At 59.2% G+C, this 18,564-nt stretch overlaps 1 pseudogene; it reads left to right on the forward strand.

The window, feature by feature from the left end:
- Positions 1–681: 681 nt before the first annotated feature.
- Positions 682–15,847, forward strand: LOC142440784 (cytosolic phospholipase A2 beta-like; annotated as a pseudogene).
- The last annotated feature ends 2,717 nt before the right edge of the window (positions 15,848–18,564 follow it).

Below are 18,564 nucleotides of genomic sequence, written 5' to 3' on the forward strand. Positions count from 1 at the left end.
TGGGAAGGCATAACCCACACCCCCACCCTCATGGAGATCACATTCTAGCCGGGGACAGAGACAGCTATCCAGTGGAAATCAATTGAGTAGATAGTATATTAACCTGTTTGCAAACCTGTCACTGGAGTCGTAGAACTGCCCCGTATTGTGTCTGAGGAAACAGATTGGCCACCACGTCTCTCTCCCGAGGGGTACCTGGTGGACTGAGATCATACCCTCCTGGTTAGCAGCCACGTGCTTAAGCACCGTGCCACCACCAGGGCCCGTAGATAGTGTGCTTGACGGTGCAGGTGGTCAAGTGGACATGCACGCAGGAACGGAACGAGGAGTTTTTCAGAGCCCCGGGGTGGTGTCCATGGTTAAGCATTTGTCTTACTAATGGGAAGGTTGGTGCACTTTGCCTACTCCTAAAGGACCCCAATGAAATGCAATCCTTTTCAGAAAAGTCAGGGCCACAAACTGTGGAGCAAAGGTCCACTCTGACATCCCGGGTCACCAGGAACCAGAATCGACTCGAGGGCAACTGTTGTTTGTTTACTAGAAATGGTTGTGGGCTGGGGCCGGGAGGGGGTGGGCGGTGGGTGGTGTGGTTCACATGTTCCGAAAGAAGAAGGATAGCCAGCTGGGGGAAGGAAGGCTCTTGGGGTGACTTGTGAGTGGAGGGGCCCCAAAGGAGGTGGCATGGGAGAGGGAGAAGGTGAGGGCGAGGGAGGTTGGGAGTGTTTGTAGGTAGACTCGGTGAGACGAGGAGCCAGCCAGGAGCACAACAGGGAGTCAGTGATGTTTATGAAGGGCAGCAAGAGAAAGCCACCCAGGCAGCACACAGCACGGTACCATCATGGAAGACCCAGGGCGTTCAGCTTATAGGCATGTCTCCCCGATGAGGCTGTCAGCATCTTGAAAGGACCCATTCACACTGGCCAAGCCAAGTGCTGAGCACATTCCAAAATATTCAGTGAATATTCGCAGTTGGAAGGCATTCTTCCTTCATCTTGCTGCCCCCAGCCACGGGGAGCTCCCTGCGTGGTGCCTGAGGCTGCTTTTCTATACTTCGCTAGAGGTCTGCCACCGCAGCTAGGGAAGCTAACCAAGGGTCTGGCCCCAGGGAGGACTGGGGTTGGGCCAAGCAGGAGTCCCGCTGTGTTAGCCCCAGTTGACCAGAAAAACAAATTCATAGACACTTATATGTGTTTTAAAAGAGAACTTTATATCAAAGAAAAAATGTACATTAAGAAAACATCCCAGCCCAGTCCAGATCAAGTCCTTAAGTCTGATATTAGCCCATATGTCCGACACCAGTCTATAAATCCCTCTTCCTACTCATTAAACACAAGCAATGATGGTGATGCAGGAAGATCACAGGCCAGTGGGTGGAAAGCCTTGTGGACCCAGTGGTGGTGGAGGCATCCCAGCGCTAGCAGGGGTCTCCAAGTGAGCCCTGCGGCTCCAGGGCTCTAGTGTAACTCTGTGTGTCTTGTCAGCAGGAATGTCTCACAGGAAGGGAGCTATTGATTACCGAGGGCACCTACAAATGAGGTCATCAAGCTGCAACCTGAATGACAGCTTAGACTCCACCCCTCCACAAGTTGACACCAGAGTATGTTGCTCACGTGCTCTTGGGCTGTGTGGCCCCTCCTGGAGTAGGCATGCGGCAGCCTCCTCCTTGAAAATCCCCTTCTATTTCTGGTGGTCCAGAGTCTCTTGGTCCCTACCCAGTGAGCACTGCCCAGTGATACCCTGTGGCCTGCCCAGAGAGGGCATCTCATCCGTAAGTGGCTGGGTGCTGTTTATGTCAACATCTACCTCCCACCCCACTTAAGAGCTTGGCGTGCCTCCAACCGTGCCCTACCTGGATGAGGCCCCGATGCCACTGCACTTCTACCGGGACTGGGTCTGCCCCAGCAGGCCCTGCATCGTGCGCAATGCCCTGCAGAAGTGGTCGCTCCCCTATCTGAGGTGGGTGCAGCCCTGGGCTGGGCTAGGGTGATGGGCGAGCTGTCTTGTGGCATGTGGGCATGCTCTTAGAGTCCCTTCCCCTAGGGCCACGGTGGGCGCCACGGAGGTGAGCGTAGCGGTGACCCCAGATGGCTATGCTGATTCCGTGCGCGGAGACCACTTCGTGATGCCACCCAAGCGCCTGCTGCCCCTGTGAGGTGTGTTGGATGTCCTGGAGGGCAGGGCCCAACACCCTGGTGTGCTCTACGTGCAGAAGCAGTGCTCTAACCTGCTTACTGAGCTGCCCCAGCTGCTGCCCGACTTGGAGCCCCACATGCCCTGGGCCTCCGAGGCTCTGGGTGAGAGGGGGCGACTGGGGCAGAGGGCAGTCATTGAGAATACACAGCAGAAGTACACACCAAGCTTCTACACTGACAGCTCGGTGACATTGATTGTCTTGGCCCACACCCACCACCCCATGGCCAGGGTCAGGCCCTGCCGCCCTGGAAGCCTTGACTGTTGACCGACTGCAAAGGATTAGTGCTCTAACTTTTGCCTGTGGGGGGCGGGGCCCACTCCCCAAGCCCTCCAAACCATGGCCTCTTCGCCACTTTTCCCTGGGATGCCCCTCGCTCGCACGCAGCACCCCTGCCCACATCCTGTTGGATGTTATCCCAGACCCAACCTGCCGGGGACAACCGCTCCTAACTCTCCTCCTCTGTCCTGCAGGGAAGATGCCAGAGGCGGTGAACTTCTGGCTGGGGGAGGCGGCCGCAGTGACGTCTTGTAGGTGTCTCTGGGATGCAGGGACAGGGAGGAGCCAGGATGGGACAAGGGTGGGAGGCTGGCCTGGAGGGTCGGTCTACAATTCTGCAAACAGAGGAGGAGCGGCGTTGCAGCGTGGTGGGTGGGATGACTTTGGTGTGGGGACGCACTAGACATCTCTCAGAGGGCACGTTGGCCCCGGAGGTGAACTTGGGAGAACCCTATGCGTGGATATTTACCTCTTTGGAGAGATGACCCGCATGGGGCGTGTGGTGTGTGCCAAGTCCCTGGTGGCTGGGATCTGGAATGCCCTCCACCCCAGCCCCACTGGGCATCTCCTGGAGTCTGGTTTGACTATGTCGTTGAGAATACACAGAGCAAAAGCACACACCAAGCTTCTACGCTGACAGCTCAGTGACATTGATTCAGTCCCTCTAGTTGGTTCAAACGTTCTCACCCTCCATTCCCGAGTTCTTCTCCCTGAGGGAAATGAGGGGGCTTCAGAAACTGTGTAGAAAATAATGGGATTCCCCCTCCCCCCTTATAAATTCATTGTCCTCCAGGATCCTGGCTGTTCTTTGAAGAGGCTGTTTTCAGTCTGAGCCTGAATGGAGTTTAAAAGAGTACCATGCTCATGGCAGAAGGATGGAGATCCTTTACTGGCTAAGTTGAACTAGTACTGGGCGTAAAGGAGACATCAGGGGACACTTTGGATGGAAGGTTGAAATCTTTATTCGCAGGACTTTCTCGTTTTTACACCCCTGGCTGTCTTGAGGCGCAAGGCTCTGGGTGGGCAGGTTCTGCCTCTCATGTGCCCTGCTCCGCCAAATCTGCCCAGGACCTTCTTTGTGTTGGCAGTGCACAAGGACCACTACGAAAACCTCTACTGTGTCCTCTCTGGAGAGAAACATTTCCCGTTACACCCGCCCAGCGACCGACCCTTCATCCCCTATGGTAGGGCTGGGGCCTGCCTTACGCATGGGCCCCAAACCAGAGGAAGGGTAGCGAGGATTCCCTGCCTGTGTCCCTGGGGCCAGGCAGCCAACAGAAGAGGCTGGGAGGAGGTGTGAGGGGCTGAGAGCACTCTTTGCTGAGCTCCCCCTTTTTCTCTGGCATCAGAGCTGTACACCCCAGCAACCTACCGACTCACTGAGGCGGGCACCTTTGAGGTGGTGGATGAAGAGGCCATGGAGAAGGTGTCCATCTTGGCCCTGGGCCTCAGGGAGGGGCGAGCTCATCCATCTCCGAGGAGCAAGCGGGCCCCAAAGGTCTTGGGAAGGTGGCCCCTTCCTCCGTAAGGTCCCGCCTTCTGGGGCTGGCTTCCCAGGGCGGATGGAGGGGGACCTTTGGCCCTTACCGTTGGCAAGGCCAAAGGCCGAGTTCCCTGGTCCTGCTCCGTCCCCAGGTGCCCTGGCTTCCACTGGATCCCCTGACACCAGATCTGTCCCGGTACCCACAGTACCGTGGGGCCCAGGCCCTCCGCTGCACCATGCAGGCCGGGGAGATGCTCTACCTGCTGGCCTTGTGGTTCCACCATATGCAGTAGTCCCAGGGCTGCATTGCTGGTGAGGAGCTGCTGGCCTCGGCCAGCGGGTGGGCTGGGGAGGCTCTGGGTCAGAGCTGGGCCACCCACTCCTGTGCTTGCTCTCCCCACAGTGAACTTCTGGTACGACATGGAGTATGACCTCAAGTACAGTTACTTCCAACTGCTCGACACCCTCACCAAGGCCTCAGGCCTGGACTAGTGGAGCCCCCAGGGAACGTGCCCCCCCACAGCTCAGGGGGCACTCTGGCTCCTCCCCAGATGGGCCCCCACAGAGACACCCTGCAATCTGTCTGACCCAGAACCCCGTTTGGGTTGGGACCGACCCTGGAGACTATCGTGGGTGATAGGAGGAGGACCAGGAAATGCCAGGCAGGTGTCTAGTCAGGGTTCCCAGAAAGCTGCCACGCAGGTGAAGCAGCCCCGTGGGTGGAGGCCAGCTGCGGCGTCCTCCCTCCTCTGTAAAGCTGTGAAGTGGATATAATGATGGTCCCTACCTTTCTGGCTGCCCTGGGGAGTGGAGAGGGTTTCTGTAAGGGCCCGCTCGCTCGCTCGAAGGACATGCTCAATAAAGCCGGGGAGGCTCCATGTGGTACCTGCTCCTTGTGGCTTTCTGTGTCTCCAGGAGGGCGGGGAGGGTTCAGATGGAAACGTCAGAGAGAGGAGCTAGCTCCCTGTCTGTCCAGGGACCACAGCTTGTACTCTGGTCTGGCCGGCAGGCCAACCCTGTTTTAACTCTCTGCCAGGGCTCATTGACTGGGACTCTGGTTTACTTTGCGATGGGGTTGGTTGCCTGGGGACGAGCCTGTGTCTCCTAACCAGCACAGGGACCAGGCGACAGAAACTGCCCCACCCCCACCCCTGGGCTGCTCCTCTGCAGAATGAACTGGCTTTCTCATGCTGCCACCACAAAAGGGGAGATGAGCCCCCTTCCCCTGGGTGCCCACCTGGAGCTCCAGTCCTGGCCATCTCTGGGGACCCAGGTGGCCCAGGCCCTGGCTTTGAAGAGCTGTTTTTAGTAACAGCCACTCCCCTGCTGTGATGATAGGCTCCGGATACACCCCTCCTCCGGGTCTGCTTCAGTGGAGACTGGGCATTCCTGTCCTACTGGTACCTGGATGTTTCTACAAGCCTTGTTGGTGGGGACTCTGCCCTTGCCCTACCTCTGGCGGCTGCCCAGACCTGTGGCCCCTCCAAGCCATGCCTTCCTGTCCTGCTCACACGGGTGGTTGGTGAGCTGTCCTGGAAGCAGGACCCGGCTGGGCAGGCCCAGGTGGTGTCTGCTGGGGGCAGTGGGTTTTCCAGGAACCCAGCAGGGGTGGGGGACCTTGAGCCCATGGGAGGGTGTCAGAAGCCCCAGTATAGGCTGACGTGCCTCATTTCTTGGGCAGGGTGTGGGGCTTGGGCGGAGCGGAAGATGCAGGTGGGAGGGGCTAGGGAGGCCAGTTGGGACATACTTGGATTTTGGCTTAAAACCCCACAGTCCTCGGCCCAGTGGTTACTGCTGCCTTTGCTCGCCTCGCCTGGGACCCCCAGCCTCATGGCTCTGGTAAGACTGGCATGGCACTGGAGCCCACTCTGACCCTTGCTCCCCACCTGAGTCCTGGCTAATTCTTTCTCTGGAGGGCTGTGGCCGCGGTGGTCTTCAGTTGTAGGGGGCGTGTTTGCCAGTTTTGGGTAGGGGCATGGCAGGGCTGGGGATCCACAGAGCTTCTAGGCAGGGAGAGGCTCCTGGCTGCTCCCCTGCTCCCTCTGAGTCAGTTGCCTGGGCTGTCGGGGCCTGAGACTGATGAGATGGGTGACTTTCCCGGGTTCTTCCTCTGCCAGGAACCCCTGGGCGCATGCAGCTGGAACTTCCAATGGCAGCTGGGAGGCCAGTGAAAGGGTGTGCTGACACACGCTCCCTGGCCCCAGCGCACCTGGTAGGGCTTCAGCCCAGAGCCCGGGGTGGTTTGGGATGGAGTCCTGGGGTCCTTTGTTTCTCTGCCCTCGGAGAACCTGGAGGGCGCAGGGCTTGGCGCCCATGGGCTGCCTGGCCTGGTAACCTCCCACCTGCCCCAGCACAGAGGTGGCTTCCAGAACTGCCCCCTGACCAGGGGTGGGATGCACAGGGAGGAGCGAGTGAGCAAGCAGGAGCTTAGTTCTAGCAGGCCGCTCCCTCCATGCCCTTCTGTATGCCCACCCAGAGCTTTGTAAGCGAGGGCATGGGCTGGGGCAGACAGGTGGCAAGATGGGAGCCTGCTGGTTCCAGGAGAGGGAAGCGGAGAGCACAGCGATCCTGCCTCTGGGTCTCCGGCCAGTTGTTGGCTCACCTCTCCATGCCTCCGCCTCCTCGTGAGGCAGCGTAGTAGTCGGCTGAGTTAATGTATGGATAGCCCTTGGGACAGACCTGTCATGGGCATTGTGTAAGTTCCTATGGACGTGCCCTGTCTCTTCTAGACTCGGGGTTCTGGGTGGCCTTGGCCCTGTTGGTGCAGGGTGAGCCCTCACAGGTGCCCCAACCTCCCTTCCATCGCCTGCGGCCTTTGGTCATGTCATCCCACAGCAAGCTTGTCCCCTCCCCGCTGCTCTGCAGGCCAAGTTGCCCGGGACCTGCCTGCACACCATTCATGTGCTGCAGGCCCACAGCCAGCCTGCCAGGGATGTGGGTGAGTTGACCGAGAGAGGAGAAGGGAACTGAGGTTGCAATTGGAGCAGGGCAGGGACAGTGGGAGGTGGCAGGAGGGCTGGGCCTGCGAGGTCCTGGGAGGAGGGCCTGCAAAAAGTGACGGGCAAGGGCTGGTGATGGAGGGTGGGGCTTGGTGCGTCCCCAGGGATCCCTCTGGTGGTGAACTCTGCATGGCTTGGGGGAGAATTGGCCCTCATTTCTTCTCCTCCAAGGGACCCACCCTGACTTCTGTGTGACCCTATGGCTGCCCACGGCCTGCAACCACCGGCTCCAGACACGCACTGTCAACAACTACAGAAACCCTGTCTGGAACCAGAGCTTCCACTTCCGGGTGCACAGCCAGATCAAGGTGGGCCTGCCTCAGCCCGGTCCTGCGTACCCCCAGTGTCACCCCCACCCCACCCCCCACCCCATGGCCCTGTCCCGCTGCTCCCCTTCCAGAACATGGTTGAGCTGAAAGTCTTTGACCAGGACCTGCTGACCAGCGACGACCCCGTGCTGTCAGTGCTGTTTGAAGTGGGCACTCTGCTGCCTCGAGAGTTCCGGCGCCAGAGCTTCTTGCTGAGCCTGCAGGCAAGACTCCACATGGGCGGCCACCCTCGGTACCACCAACGGGATGCTGCTTAAATGCCCCTCTTCAAAGAACTTGTTTACAGACAATGAGGTCAGGTTTCCCTGGTGCCCGAGGCCCTTGTCAACCAGGACCTGCTTCCCGAGGAGCGGCCCCCTCCTCGGGGCTACATTATGGACAGCAGCCCTCCCTGCATTGGCACCCCTGGCTGGCATCTGGGTTGGAATCTGCACATACCCACACTGACACACACACTCACATTCATACCCACACGCAGCCTCACACACATACACAGGTACACTCACACGCAAGCACACGCACTCAACCACTGCCACACTCACACATGCACAGCCATGTGGATACACATGCACACACACTCACATGTGCACACAACCACTCACATGCATGCCCACATACATGCACACGTCTTACCTTTATAACTTGCTTTTTCAGGGTGGGGAGCGGTTTGACGTTGAATTCCGCCTGCGGAGTGTGTGAGTTGGGGGTTGCGGGGGTCAGGGGAATTGGGGGTTGCAAGGTACGGAGAGGGACTCTGGGTCAAATCTGTCCCTTCTGGAAGGAGACAGCCTCGTGCGCTCAGGGCTGGTGTCCTTCCCCGGGGACCCTCTGTGGTTGGAAGGACTGCCTAGGCTTCCTTGGGGGCAAGAACCTGACCCCCGCTCATGGCTTTTCCCAGGACAGACTGTGCGGAGCAGCTCACCAGCAACGGTGTCCTAGTGGTGAGTCAGATCATTGTAGTGATTGATTCAGGATCATAGTAGGGATTCGGGATCATAGTGGTGACTTGGGATGGTAATGGTGACTTAGGATCATGGTACTAATTCGGGATCATAGTAGTGATCCGGGATCATAGTAGTGCTGTGTGATCATAGTAGTGATTTGGGATCATAGTAGTGATTTGGGATCATAGTAGTGCTTTGGGGTCATAATAGTGCTTTGTGATCATAGTAGTGCTTTGTGATCATAGTAGTGATTTGGGATCATAGTAGTGCTTTGTGATCATAGTAGTGCTTTGGGATCATAGTAGTGATTTGTGATCATAGTAGTGCTTTGTGATCATAGTAGTGCTTTGTGATCATAGTAGTGATTTGGGATCATAGTAGTGCTTTGTGATCATAGTAGTGCTTTGGGATCATAGTAGTGCTTTGTGATCATAGTAGTGCTTTGTGATCATAGTAGTGCTTTGTGATCATATTAGTGCTTTGGGATCATAGTAGTGCTTTATGATCATAGTAGTGATTTGGGATCATAGTAGTGATTTGGGATCACAGTAGTGATTTGGGATCATAGTAGTGCTTTGGGATTGTAGTGGTGAGTGACACACCCTCCCTCAGGCCATCTGCTCACCTGCCCTCCTGGCTGCAAGTCTGTCTGGACCAGGAAAGAGCAAAGTGGGAGGGGCTATGATTTCCAGAGGACATGGGACTGAGGAGCAGGAACCGCGGGCTGCAGGGGAATGGGTAGTGGTGAAGTATCCTTGCGTGGGAGGGGCGGCATATGAATCTTCTCTTCCCAACACAGGCCCGTGAGCTTTCCCGCTTGCATGTGCGGCTGGAGGAGGCCGGGGACCAGAAGGGTGAGTCTCCCAGGTCACCATGACAGACCTGGCCCTAAGCCTATGTCTTCCCCCTTCCTCAGCTACCCATCCTGGAAGAAGCTGCCAGCCACCTTTAGCCTCCGAAGGCTTGGGGCTGGGGGTGAAACTGCCCGGGCTTACCAAGACCTGGTCTTTTCCCATGACCCTGCTCCGAGGGGGCTGGGCTGGGGGTAACTCCTCCCAGCCTCTGCCAGCCACAGGGGCGGGAGACACCTCACGGGCAGGGAACCCCCTCCCACCCCTACCTCGGTTCCTTTCTCCAGAGTCAAAGGGAAAAGTCCAGCTTGTGGTCCCCGGGTCCTATGAGGGATCTCAGGAGGCCACCGTAGGCAGCGACTCCTTCCGTTTCCACTTCCCCACGTGCTGGGAGCAGGAGCTGAGTATCCACCTGCAGGTAGGGTGCTCCCCCACTGACCCCCTGGAATTCAGGCCCACAGGGCCGGGTGGTACCCCTGCTCTGAGACTCGGGTAAGTGTACAGTTTTTGTCCCCTTGCAGAATGCCCCCCAGGAGCAACTGAAGGTGCCACTCAGGGCCCTGCCATCAGACCAGCTCGTGAGGCTGGTCTTCCCTACGTCCCAGGTACTCTTCACTCAGAGGAAGAGACCTTGATGTAGGGGTGGGACAGGGCCTCAGGCCAGTGCGGGGGTGGGGGCAGGGGGTGACTCCTTCTCTCCCTTTTCTTTTGGGCCAAGGCCCTGGGCTGGGCTGTGGGGGTGCATCCCTGTGGAGATGACTGGGGCATCCCAGGGCCGAAGTTGGGGTGGAGGTGCCAGCCTTTCTGAGTGGTGTTTTGCTGGTTTGCAGGAGCCTCTGATGACGGTGGAGCTGAGAAAAGAAGACAGGTGAGAGGCTGGGCTGGGGGAGAGCAGCCGGGGGAGGGAGGGCGCTACGTGCAGCTGGGTGGCCTGGAGGACCGGAAGCAAGCGGGTGGCTGCAGCAGGGAGCTCCCAGTCTTGGGAAGGTGCTCAGAGCAGAGAGGGTCCTTCCTCAGCCTTGTAGTCTGCGTGTGGCCTCACTGGGTGGGAGAGAGGTGGGGGCTGAGGAGAGTAACACGCCTGGTTTGAGGAGCACAAAGACCAGAAGGAAGCAACCTTTTGGGTAGAAGCAACGTGGCTGGGCCTTCAAGAACTTTTGCTGGCCCTCAGTGTCTAGGAGCATAAGCAGCCCCAACTTAAAGACCTTTGTTCCTTCTCAGCCCCTGTGCCCCCTTCCCAGTGTAGCCCTGGTCCAGCGTTGCAGGGGAGGGAGAAGCTGAGACTCAGGGCCACCTTTGGCCACAGGGACACCCTCATCTGCCAGCTGGCCTTGCTGTCATGCCGGGCGTGTTGGTGTGGCTCTGGGCCCACCATCCCCACCTCACTCTCCAAGCTTCAGCACGCAGGCTGAAGGGAGAGGAGAGATGGACGTGGATCTTGCAGGGAGATGGGCCCAGTGTCCTCTTTTCTGACGAGGATGAGCACTGCCTCACTGTCCGTCCATCCCCCTACCCCACCCCCAGACCAGGGGAGCTGGCCGTGCGCCTGGGCTTCGAGCTGTATGCTGAGGAGCAGGCCTTCCTGAGCAGGAGGAAGCAGGTGGTGGCCAAGGCCCTGCAGCAGGCCCTGCAGCTGGAGGGAGACCTGGAGGAGGACGAGGTCTGTCAGGCTTCGCAGGAGTGTGGGGGTCTCAGGCCGAGTGTTGAGCTGAGTGGGCCTCCACACTTCCATTGCCCGACCAGGGTTGGCTGTAAGGCGGACTTGTGTTTGCCTCTCGTCTGCCTACCTACCCCCCTTGTACTTCCCGGAGCTTTCTTGATGTTATCTTGGGCCCGTTGCGGCTGAGCAGTGTCAGAACCATGGGCCCCACCAGGAGTAGCTACCCTTCTCTGGGCGTTGGCCCTTGGCCTGGAGCTGATTTTAAGACTGGGCCTCTCAGACAACTCGGTGGACATCTGGCCAGGCCTCTCTGCTGGTTGGGCTGGCTCCTAAGGAAATGAGCTCCTTGCAAGGGGAGAGGGACGCTGATTTGGGGGTTTTGAGGTGAGCCTGCGTCTTTTAAGAAGTGACCGCCGTACTCCTCAGGCTGGGGATGGGGAGATAAGGCCTGTGGCCTGTACGCTCCCTGGAGTTTTCAAAACCCGAAAGGACCCACCCTGCTGAAGGAGGTTATCCTGACATGACTCTCCTCAGCTGCTCTGACTCAGACCCGCTCCATGGGTCCCCACCAGACTCTGACCTACGCTAACTTGGTGGTGGGGCCAGGGGCAGGGGACTGAGTGGCCACTTGACTTGCTGTGTTCTCCTCCTGTGGTTTTTACTGCCCAGCGCACCCTGACCTCCCCTCCACCAACTGGAAGTCCCCGCAGGGCCTCCCTTGAGCCCAGCTGTACTCTGCCCTTCCAGGTCCCAGTGGTGGCAATCATGGCTACTGGTGGAGGGGTCCGGGCAATGACTTCCCTGTATGGGCAGCTGACCGGCCTCAGGGAGCTGGGCCTCTTGGATTGCGTCTTCTACATCACAGGGGCCTCGGGCTCCACTTGGTGAGCTGGCTGAGTGTGGGATCTGGCGGTGAGTGGGCAGAGGCAGGGGTGCCTGTGGTAAGGCTTCTCCAGTGCCCCCTTGGCCTCCCTGACTAGATTGGAAGGTCTGCGAGGAGGCAGGTGGCAGGTGCGATATGCCCAAGGTGCCCCATGGGCTTCGGCTGTCTCCATGGAGCTGGAAGGCACCTGCGGGCTGCTGCCCTGGGAGAGAAGGTCCGAAGGGTGTGAGGTCTCGGGGGACTCTTAGAGGAACCTGTCTGCCCCCGACCTCTGGCTTTGCCTAGGACCTTAGAAAACCTCTACAAGGATCCAGAGTGGTCGCAGAAGGACCTGGGGGGTGCCACCGTACTGCTGAAGACGCAGGTGACCAATAACAAGCTGGGCGTGTTGGCTCCCAGCCAGCTGCAATGGTACTACCAGGAGCTGGAGGAGCGCACTCGCCTGGGACACCCGGCCTGCTTCACCAACCTCTGGGCCCTCATCAATGAGGCCATGCGACATGATGGGGTACAGAAGGGCGGCCCACGGGGACGGGCCTGGACCTGGAGGCAGCCCTGCTGGGTAGCAGGGCAAGGGGAGATCTCCAGAGACCAGGCAGCAATGGGTTTACACGGAGGTATCTCCCTACAGCCTGATGTCCACAAGCTCTCAGAGCAGCGACAGGCTCTGAGGCACGGCCAGAAACCTCTCCCCATGTACTATGCCCTCAACACTAAGGGGCACGGCCTGTCCACCTTTGAATTTGGAGGCAGGTCGAGGCAGCTGGTTGAGGCCCCGGGCGGCCAGGGGTCGGGGAAGGGGTGGTTGGGATGGTGTGGGGAGGCAGTTTTTCATGCCCTTCTCCTTACACTCTGGTCCGGGACCCGAGTGAATCCAGACACCCATGACCCCAGAGTCACTTGGACTGGAGGGGAGTCGCCCCGTCCTTTGTGGCTGCCCTGCGTGGGTTCGGGTGGGCATGAGGGTGGTGGCCAACAGCGGTCCCTTCCCACCGCAGGGTGGTGTGATTTCTCCCCCTACGAGCTCGGTTTCTCCAAGTAAGGTGCCTTCATCCCCTCCGAGCTCTTCGGCTCCGAGTTCTTCATGGGGCGGCTGATGAAGAGGATGCCTGAGTCCCGCATCTGCTTCCTGGAAGGTGAGGGGGTCTTGGAGAGAGAATGGGGGAGGGGAGGATGTTTCTGGGGGAGCCCCATCACTGAGGCGGGCAGCAGGGAAGGGTCAGGCTGTGACAGGAATGGGGGCTCTCGTCCCCTTGTGTCTGCGCTCCCAGGCATCTGGACCAACCTATATGCAGCCAGCCTCCAAGACAGCTTATACTGGTCCTTGGAGCCCAGTCCGTTCTGGGATCGCTAGGCTCAGACCCTGACCAGCTTGGGTAGGTGCCCAGGCTCCGGGGCTGGTGCTGGGGGTGGGCATGTGACTCCCAGCTCTGTGTGTGTGTCGTGGTGGGGGCACTGGTCTCAGCTCTTTCCCTCTCCGGGGTCACTGCCCTCAGACTGGGCTAGCACCCACGCCCCACTCCCTGGCTGTGCAGACAAGGAGCAGGTCCCAGTGCTGAAGATGGAAGTGCCACCCAGCCTGGCTGGGAGGATCGGGGAGTTGTTCTCTGGCCTCCTGACGTGGCGCCCACTTGCCCAGGCCACCCACAACTTTCTGCGTGGTCTCCAGTTCCACAAAGACTATTTCCAGCACCCTCACTTCTCCTCCTGGAAAGGTAGCTTCTCCCACCGGGGCCCAGCCCCCTGATGTCTTCCCAGAGCTGTGGGCCTTGACTCCAGGCCCCTCACCTCACCCCTTGGCTCCAGGCATTCCATGTGTGGCCCCACGGGATGTGGGGAGTAGAGTTTCCTGCCTTCTCCTTCAGCTTGGGCTGGAGGTTGCTTCAGGGCTGGGGCCAGGTGGGTGGGGCCTGAGGGCGGAGTCTTTTTCCAGGAGCAGCCAGTGACTGCCACTGACCAGGGGAGCAAGCGTGGTGTCCTCAGCACCCGTGCTCAAGGCTGCCCTCCCACCCCGCTCACCTCTCCAGACACCAAACTGGATGAACTCCCTAACCAGCTGACCCCTGGTGAGCCCCGCCTGTGCCTGCTGGACGTGGGCTACTTTGTCAACACCAGCTGCCCGCCCCTCCTGCAGCCCACCCGGGATGTGGACCTCATCCTGTCGCTGGACTACAACTTAAATGCCGCCTTTCAGGTGGGGGAGCTGATGAGTGGCACCCGAGGATGCTAGGGCGGCTTCACTGTGTGTCCCTTGCTGGCTTCCTCCCAACCCTACGAGACAGGGACCCACATGCTATGGGCTGAGCTGTCCAGAGAAACAAAAGCAGCAACACTCCTCTGTGTAGAAAGAAAGAGCTTTAGATCAAGAAGTCATTTTAGATCAGCAAGGCATCCCAGCCCAGCGTGATTCAAGACCATGCTAGTGAGAACCTTCCTCAGCCTCTGTGTAGCTGCAGGCAGATAATGCCCAGGCTGGCGTGAACACGGGCAAGTCGGCGGCTCTCCAGGCTGGTGGCCCCATGGGGCCGTCCCTGGAGACAGAATCCCAGCGAGGAGGAAGAGGCTCATAGCATCTCCCCTTCCTTCCAAGGAGGGATCACCAGGCTTCCACCTGAGTGACAGGTGGGACTCCACCCCTGCACTTTCACGCAGGTCCAAGTGGACATAATATCTAACCAACACACCATGTCAAAACAACCAAACCAGGATCCCCACCATGGAGTCCATGCTGCCTCACCGGGTCCCCCTTGGTGTGTTTCTGAGATCGAACTGCTTACGGGAGTAAAAATGCCCACGGAGCAGTTTGTCACAGGAAATCAGCCTCTAACAACCAATGGGTCAGTAGGCACAATTGTATGGCGATAAAATAGTAAAGGTCTAGTAAAGTCATAGAGGCTTGGAGAGATAGGGGAGCGAGAGTACAATAAAGGAGTCAGGCACGTTTTATGATAGCATGCTCACCTCAGCTCCTCTTGATGGACCACGTGGAATTGGGGGAAGAGAGAGCATCTGTATTATCTTGGGGTAGTTACAGGTAGCCTTAAGACATGCATATTCAGTAGTTACATACGCCACAAGGTGGGTGGGATCGACAGTAACGCTGAGCTCACAAGTGAGGAAGCCTAACAGCTGCATTGGGGGAAGCTGAGAGGGGGGCTGGGCGACAGCAGGAAGGGAGAGCCAGAGGATGTCTGCCTCTGTAGGGAGTTCAGACCAGCCATGTGCTCACTTGAAGGCAGCATGACTGTTAAGGGAGAGTCTGTGGCTACCAACGTGGAGGCACAAGTTCAGGAACATGGTGCTCGGCCCTCTCTCCATGGAGCAGCGGGTGGTTTCCCAGTGCTGACCCTGCAGAACCTCGCCCAGCACATAACTGCTTCACCACCAGCGCTCCCTGTGAAAAGAACTGGGGTTTCATTCACGCTCCATCAGGGGGCTTTCTCCGCAATGGAGAGAGTATGTGATGGTGAATCTGGTTGGCTGCACCTGCACCCCGGCTGGTTGCAGGCCGTCGACACCCCAGCGTTTAGTTTCTGTGTTAATTTAGTGAGAGGTGTGTGCCCTTCATGGCTGGCCTCAGCGATGGCTACAGTCCGTTTGGTGGAACTCTGAGGGGCTGCGGCACGGCTGTCCACTCCGACTGATGCTTGGTCCTATGTGACGTCAGTGTCCAGGACCAAGGGAGCCCAAGGCTAGCCCTCTCCTGCCCTCTGTGCCCCTGCAGCAGCTGCAGCTGGTGGGCCGCATGTGCCAAGAGCAGGGCTTCCCGTTCCTGCCCATCTCTCCCAGCCTTGATGAGGAGCGCCAGCCTCGGGAGTGCCACAAGTTTTCTGATCCCGGCCGGCCTGAGGCCCCAGTCATTCTGCACTTCCCCCTGGTCAACGACTCCTTCCAGGACCACTCAGCCCCTGGTGAGCCAGCTTGCCACCACCCCCTTCCTGGTGTCCCAGCCTCCCCGACCCAGCAGACCCGCCCTCCACCCCAGCACCCTGCCCCTCCATGCCCACGATGTGCTCTCTGCACAGGGGTCCCTAGGACACCCGAGGAGCAGGAGGCCGGCCGGGTGAACCTGTCTCCGTCTGACTCCCCCTACCACTACTCGAAAGTGACCTATAGCCAAGAGGACTTGGACAAGCTTCTGGGCCTGGCCCACTACAACATCTGCAACAACCAGGAGCGGCTGCCGGCTGACCTGCAGGAGGCAATGCGGAAGAGGAGGCAGCGCTGACAGCCCGCCCCGAGTGACGCCATGCCTCAGCCTCAGAGAGCCATCCCCCAGTGTTCTGGGGCCTCGGAGGGCCTGGTTGGCCCCAGCAGCACCCTTCCTAGCCTTGGGTGTATGCCCTGGTACCCCAGATGGGGCAGGAGCTGCCAGCACCTCACAGAGGGCCATCTGCACTGTGAACTGAAGCTGTGACTACGGGCTTGCCACAGCTCAGCAGCTGCTCTGGTACTGGGCCCTGGGCCCCTGGAGCAGGCCACAGTGGGCCTCTTCTCCAAGCACCGGGAGAGGTGGGGTGCAGAGGTGCTGTGGCAGCCGGGGTGCAAATGGGGTGGGGTTGGGGCTCGGGGTGGCTGGGCCCGGTGTAGAGTGCTGGCACTGGGGGGAGGGTCCCAGGCTCCCCCGCCCTGCTGCTCTGAATGCTGTACGCAGGGACTCGGGGGCTGCACACATTACAGGACTCATCCCACCAACGGTCTGAGGATGTCATTGCTGCTACGACTGGGGAGACCTTTGGTACCACCATCAAAGACCAGTTTAGGAAACAAGACAAGGACACATCTCCCTCGCCCCGCAAAGAGTTGCCAGCCTCTTGGTGCTGTGCCAGCCTTTCCCAGACGGATGCCCCGTAGGAGGTGTCTGCTTCGGGCACCCCTGCGCCACCCTCCCAGCCAGTAGCTGCCCTCTTTGGCGGGTGGAGGTCAGAGCACCTTGAGGAAGAGCCTAGGAAGGTGTGACCTCGGAAGGGCTGCCTCTTACCAGGAGCTGCCCGTTCCCAGGGTGCTGCGTGGTGGCCTGGCTAGACTGTGGCGAGCCTGCATGGGCAGTCTGTGGCTGGTTCCATGTGGTGACCTGGATGGAGCACGTCCTCACCTACAGCCCCAGGGTCACTTCTGGGCCCAGCCACTCACCTACAGCCCCAGGGTCACTTCTGGCCCCACCCACCCCTGTGGAGGAGCAGCGAGGCCCAGTGAATGAATGTTGGGTCCCTGGGTCACACCTGCCCCACCACCACCTCCCTGACAATACCCCACGTTCCTCTAGCATTGGTAACCACGTGGATTCCCATGACACTCCCCTTCCCCCTTCCCCCCAATGCATGGCTGAGTGACTCCCAGGTTGGGCACAGAGTGAGAGTCAGGGCAGGAGTGACTGCTCAGTACCCCTGTGTCCAGGATGAGGCTTCACCCCAGCCATTCATCCCATTCATGAACTGTACCCCATGGGAGAGTGCGTGGAGGTGGGCAATTACAGCAGAGATGGTGCCCCAGGATGTCTCCACTGGTGGAGTGTGGTGGGCTCAGGGGTGCTGCACATTCTGGGGGGTGGGAGTAGGGGGGAACAGGGGCTCCTGCTTGCACATGTGAGAGAGAGAGAGAGAGAGCGAGAGAGAGCTTTGCCCTGCCCTGCCTTCTCTGCCTCCACCTTCTGACGCCTGACTAGATTCTCTTCTCCCCTTGGAGGGTGACAGGGCCTGTGCCTTGGGAAAGCTGCAGGGGACTGTGACAGCAAGGGACGGGGAGGCAGCAGGCTGCCCATGAGCCGAGGTTGTTTTGGAGAGGGAAGAGGAGAAGGCAGGCCAAAGGGCACAGTTGCAGGAGGCCAAGTCCAGGCAAGCTTGCTGGGACTATGCCAAGAGAGGCTGCCCTAACCCCGTGCTGCTCCAGTAGGCAAGGCGTTCCGAGAGGGCCTGCTCTTCTCCGCAGACCAGCCAGCAGCAGGAAGCTGAAGGATCGCACGGGTCTGCAGATGTGTGTGTGTGCCCATGGACGCACACCACACAGACACACACACATGGATGGACATACCACAGGCATGTATACCATAAACACACCTGGATGAACACACACCACACCGATGGACACGTATCTACCAAAAACACGTGAACATCTATCACAGGTGCGCCCGCACACACACATGCACACATGGAAAGGCATGAGTACAGAGGGCTGAGCCCATGGGTGGGACAGCCGTCAAGTCTGGGGAAGGGAGTGACATGGTCCAGAAGCTGCCCGGGGACCATGGGTTGCCCTGGCGGGTGGGGGTGAGGCTTCTCTTAGTCCCAGGGCAGTGAGTGTCTGGTGCGGGAGGTGCAGAGCAGATGGGGACCCTGCTCCAGGAGCCCCGAGTGGGCGATGCGGGCGTGTCCACATCCAGTCACACCACCACTGTCCTGAGAGGTGAACTGGCTTTCTGTGTGCGCACATTGGGGGCCTGGGCCACGTGTTCCAGGGAGCAACTTGTGCAGCCTGGAGCTTGGTACCGCTTACTTAAGGTGAGAGGCCCTGTCGGATGACCTTCAGCAAAGCTCAGCCTTTGAGTTCTGGGCTTCTGGCTTCAGGGCACGGTGAGGGCAGCTGCTGGTTCTGGCCCAGCATAAGCAGCCTCGCTGTACCTGGCCCTTCTGGGGACTCCAGAAAGCACTGGGGAAACTGGGTGCACCGAGAGGCTGGGTTACTTGCTAGAGACCACAGCTAATTAGCAGTGGAGTTGAGACCCGATATGGCCCTCACCATAAAAAGGAAGTGTTTTCTGCCCTGGTGACCCTTGGCCTTCCCTGAGGTCAAGGGTGACCATAGCAGCCACATGAAGAGTGTCAGAAGCAGGGCACAGTGACTGCCTCAACCTCCCCACTCTCCCCTCGCCGGGGCTCTTCCAGTCTTGGCCTAGTGCCTCTATTGCTGGGGAGCAGGCTGGAGAGTCCCCCACCCCCGCAGGGCCCA

Source organism: Tenrec ecaudatus, chromosome 1 (genome assembly GCF_050624435.1).
Source record: "Tenrec ecaudatus isolate mTenEca1 chromosome 1, mTenEca1.hap1, whole genome shotgun sequence".
NCBI lineage: Eukaryota > Metazoa > Chordata > Mammalia > Afrosoricida > Tenrecidae > Tenrec > Tenrec ecaudatus.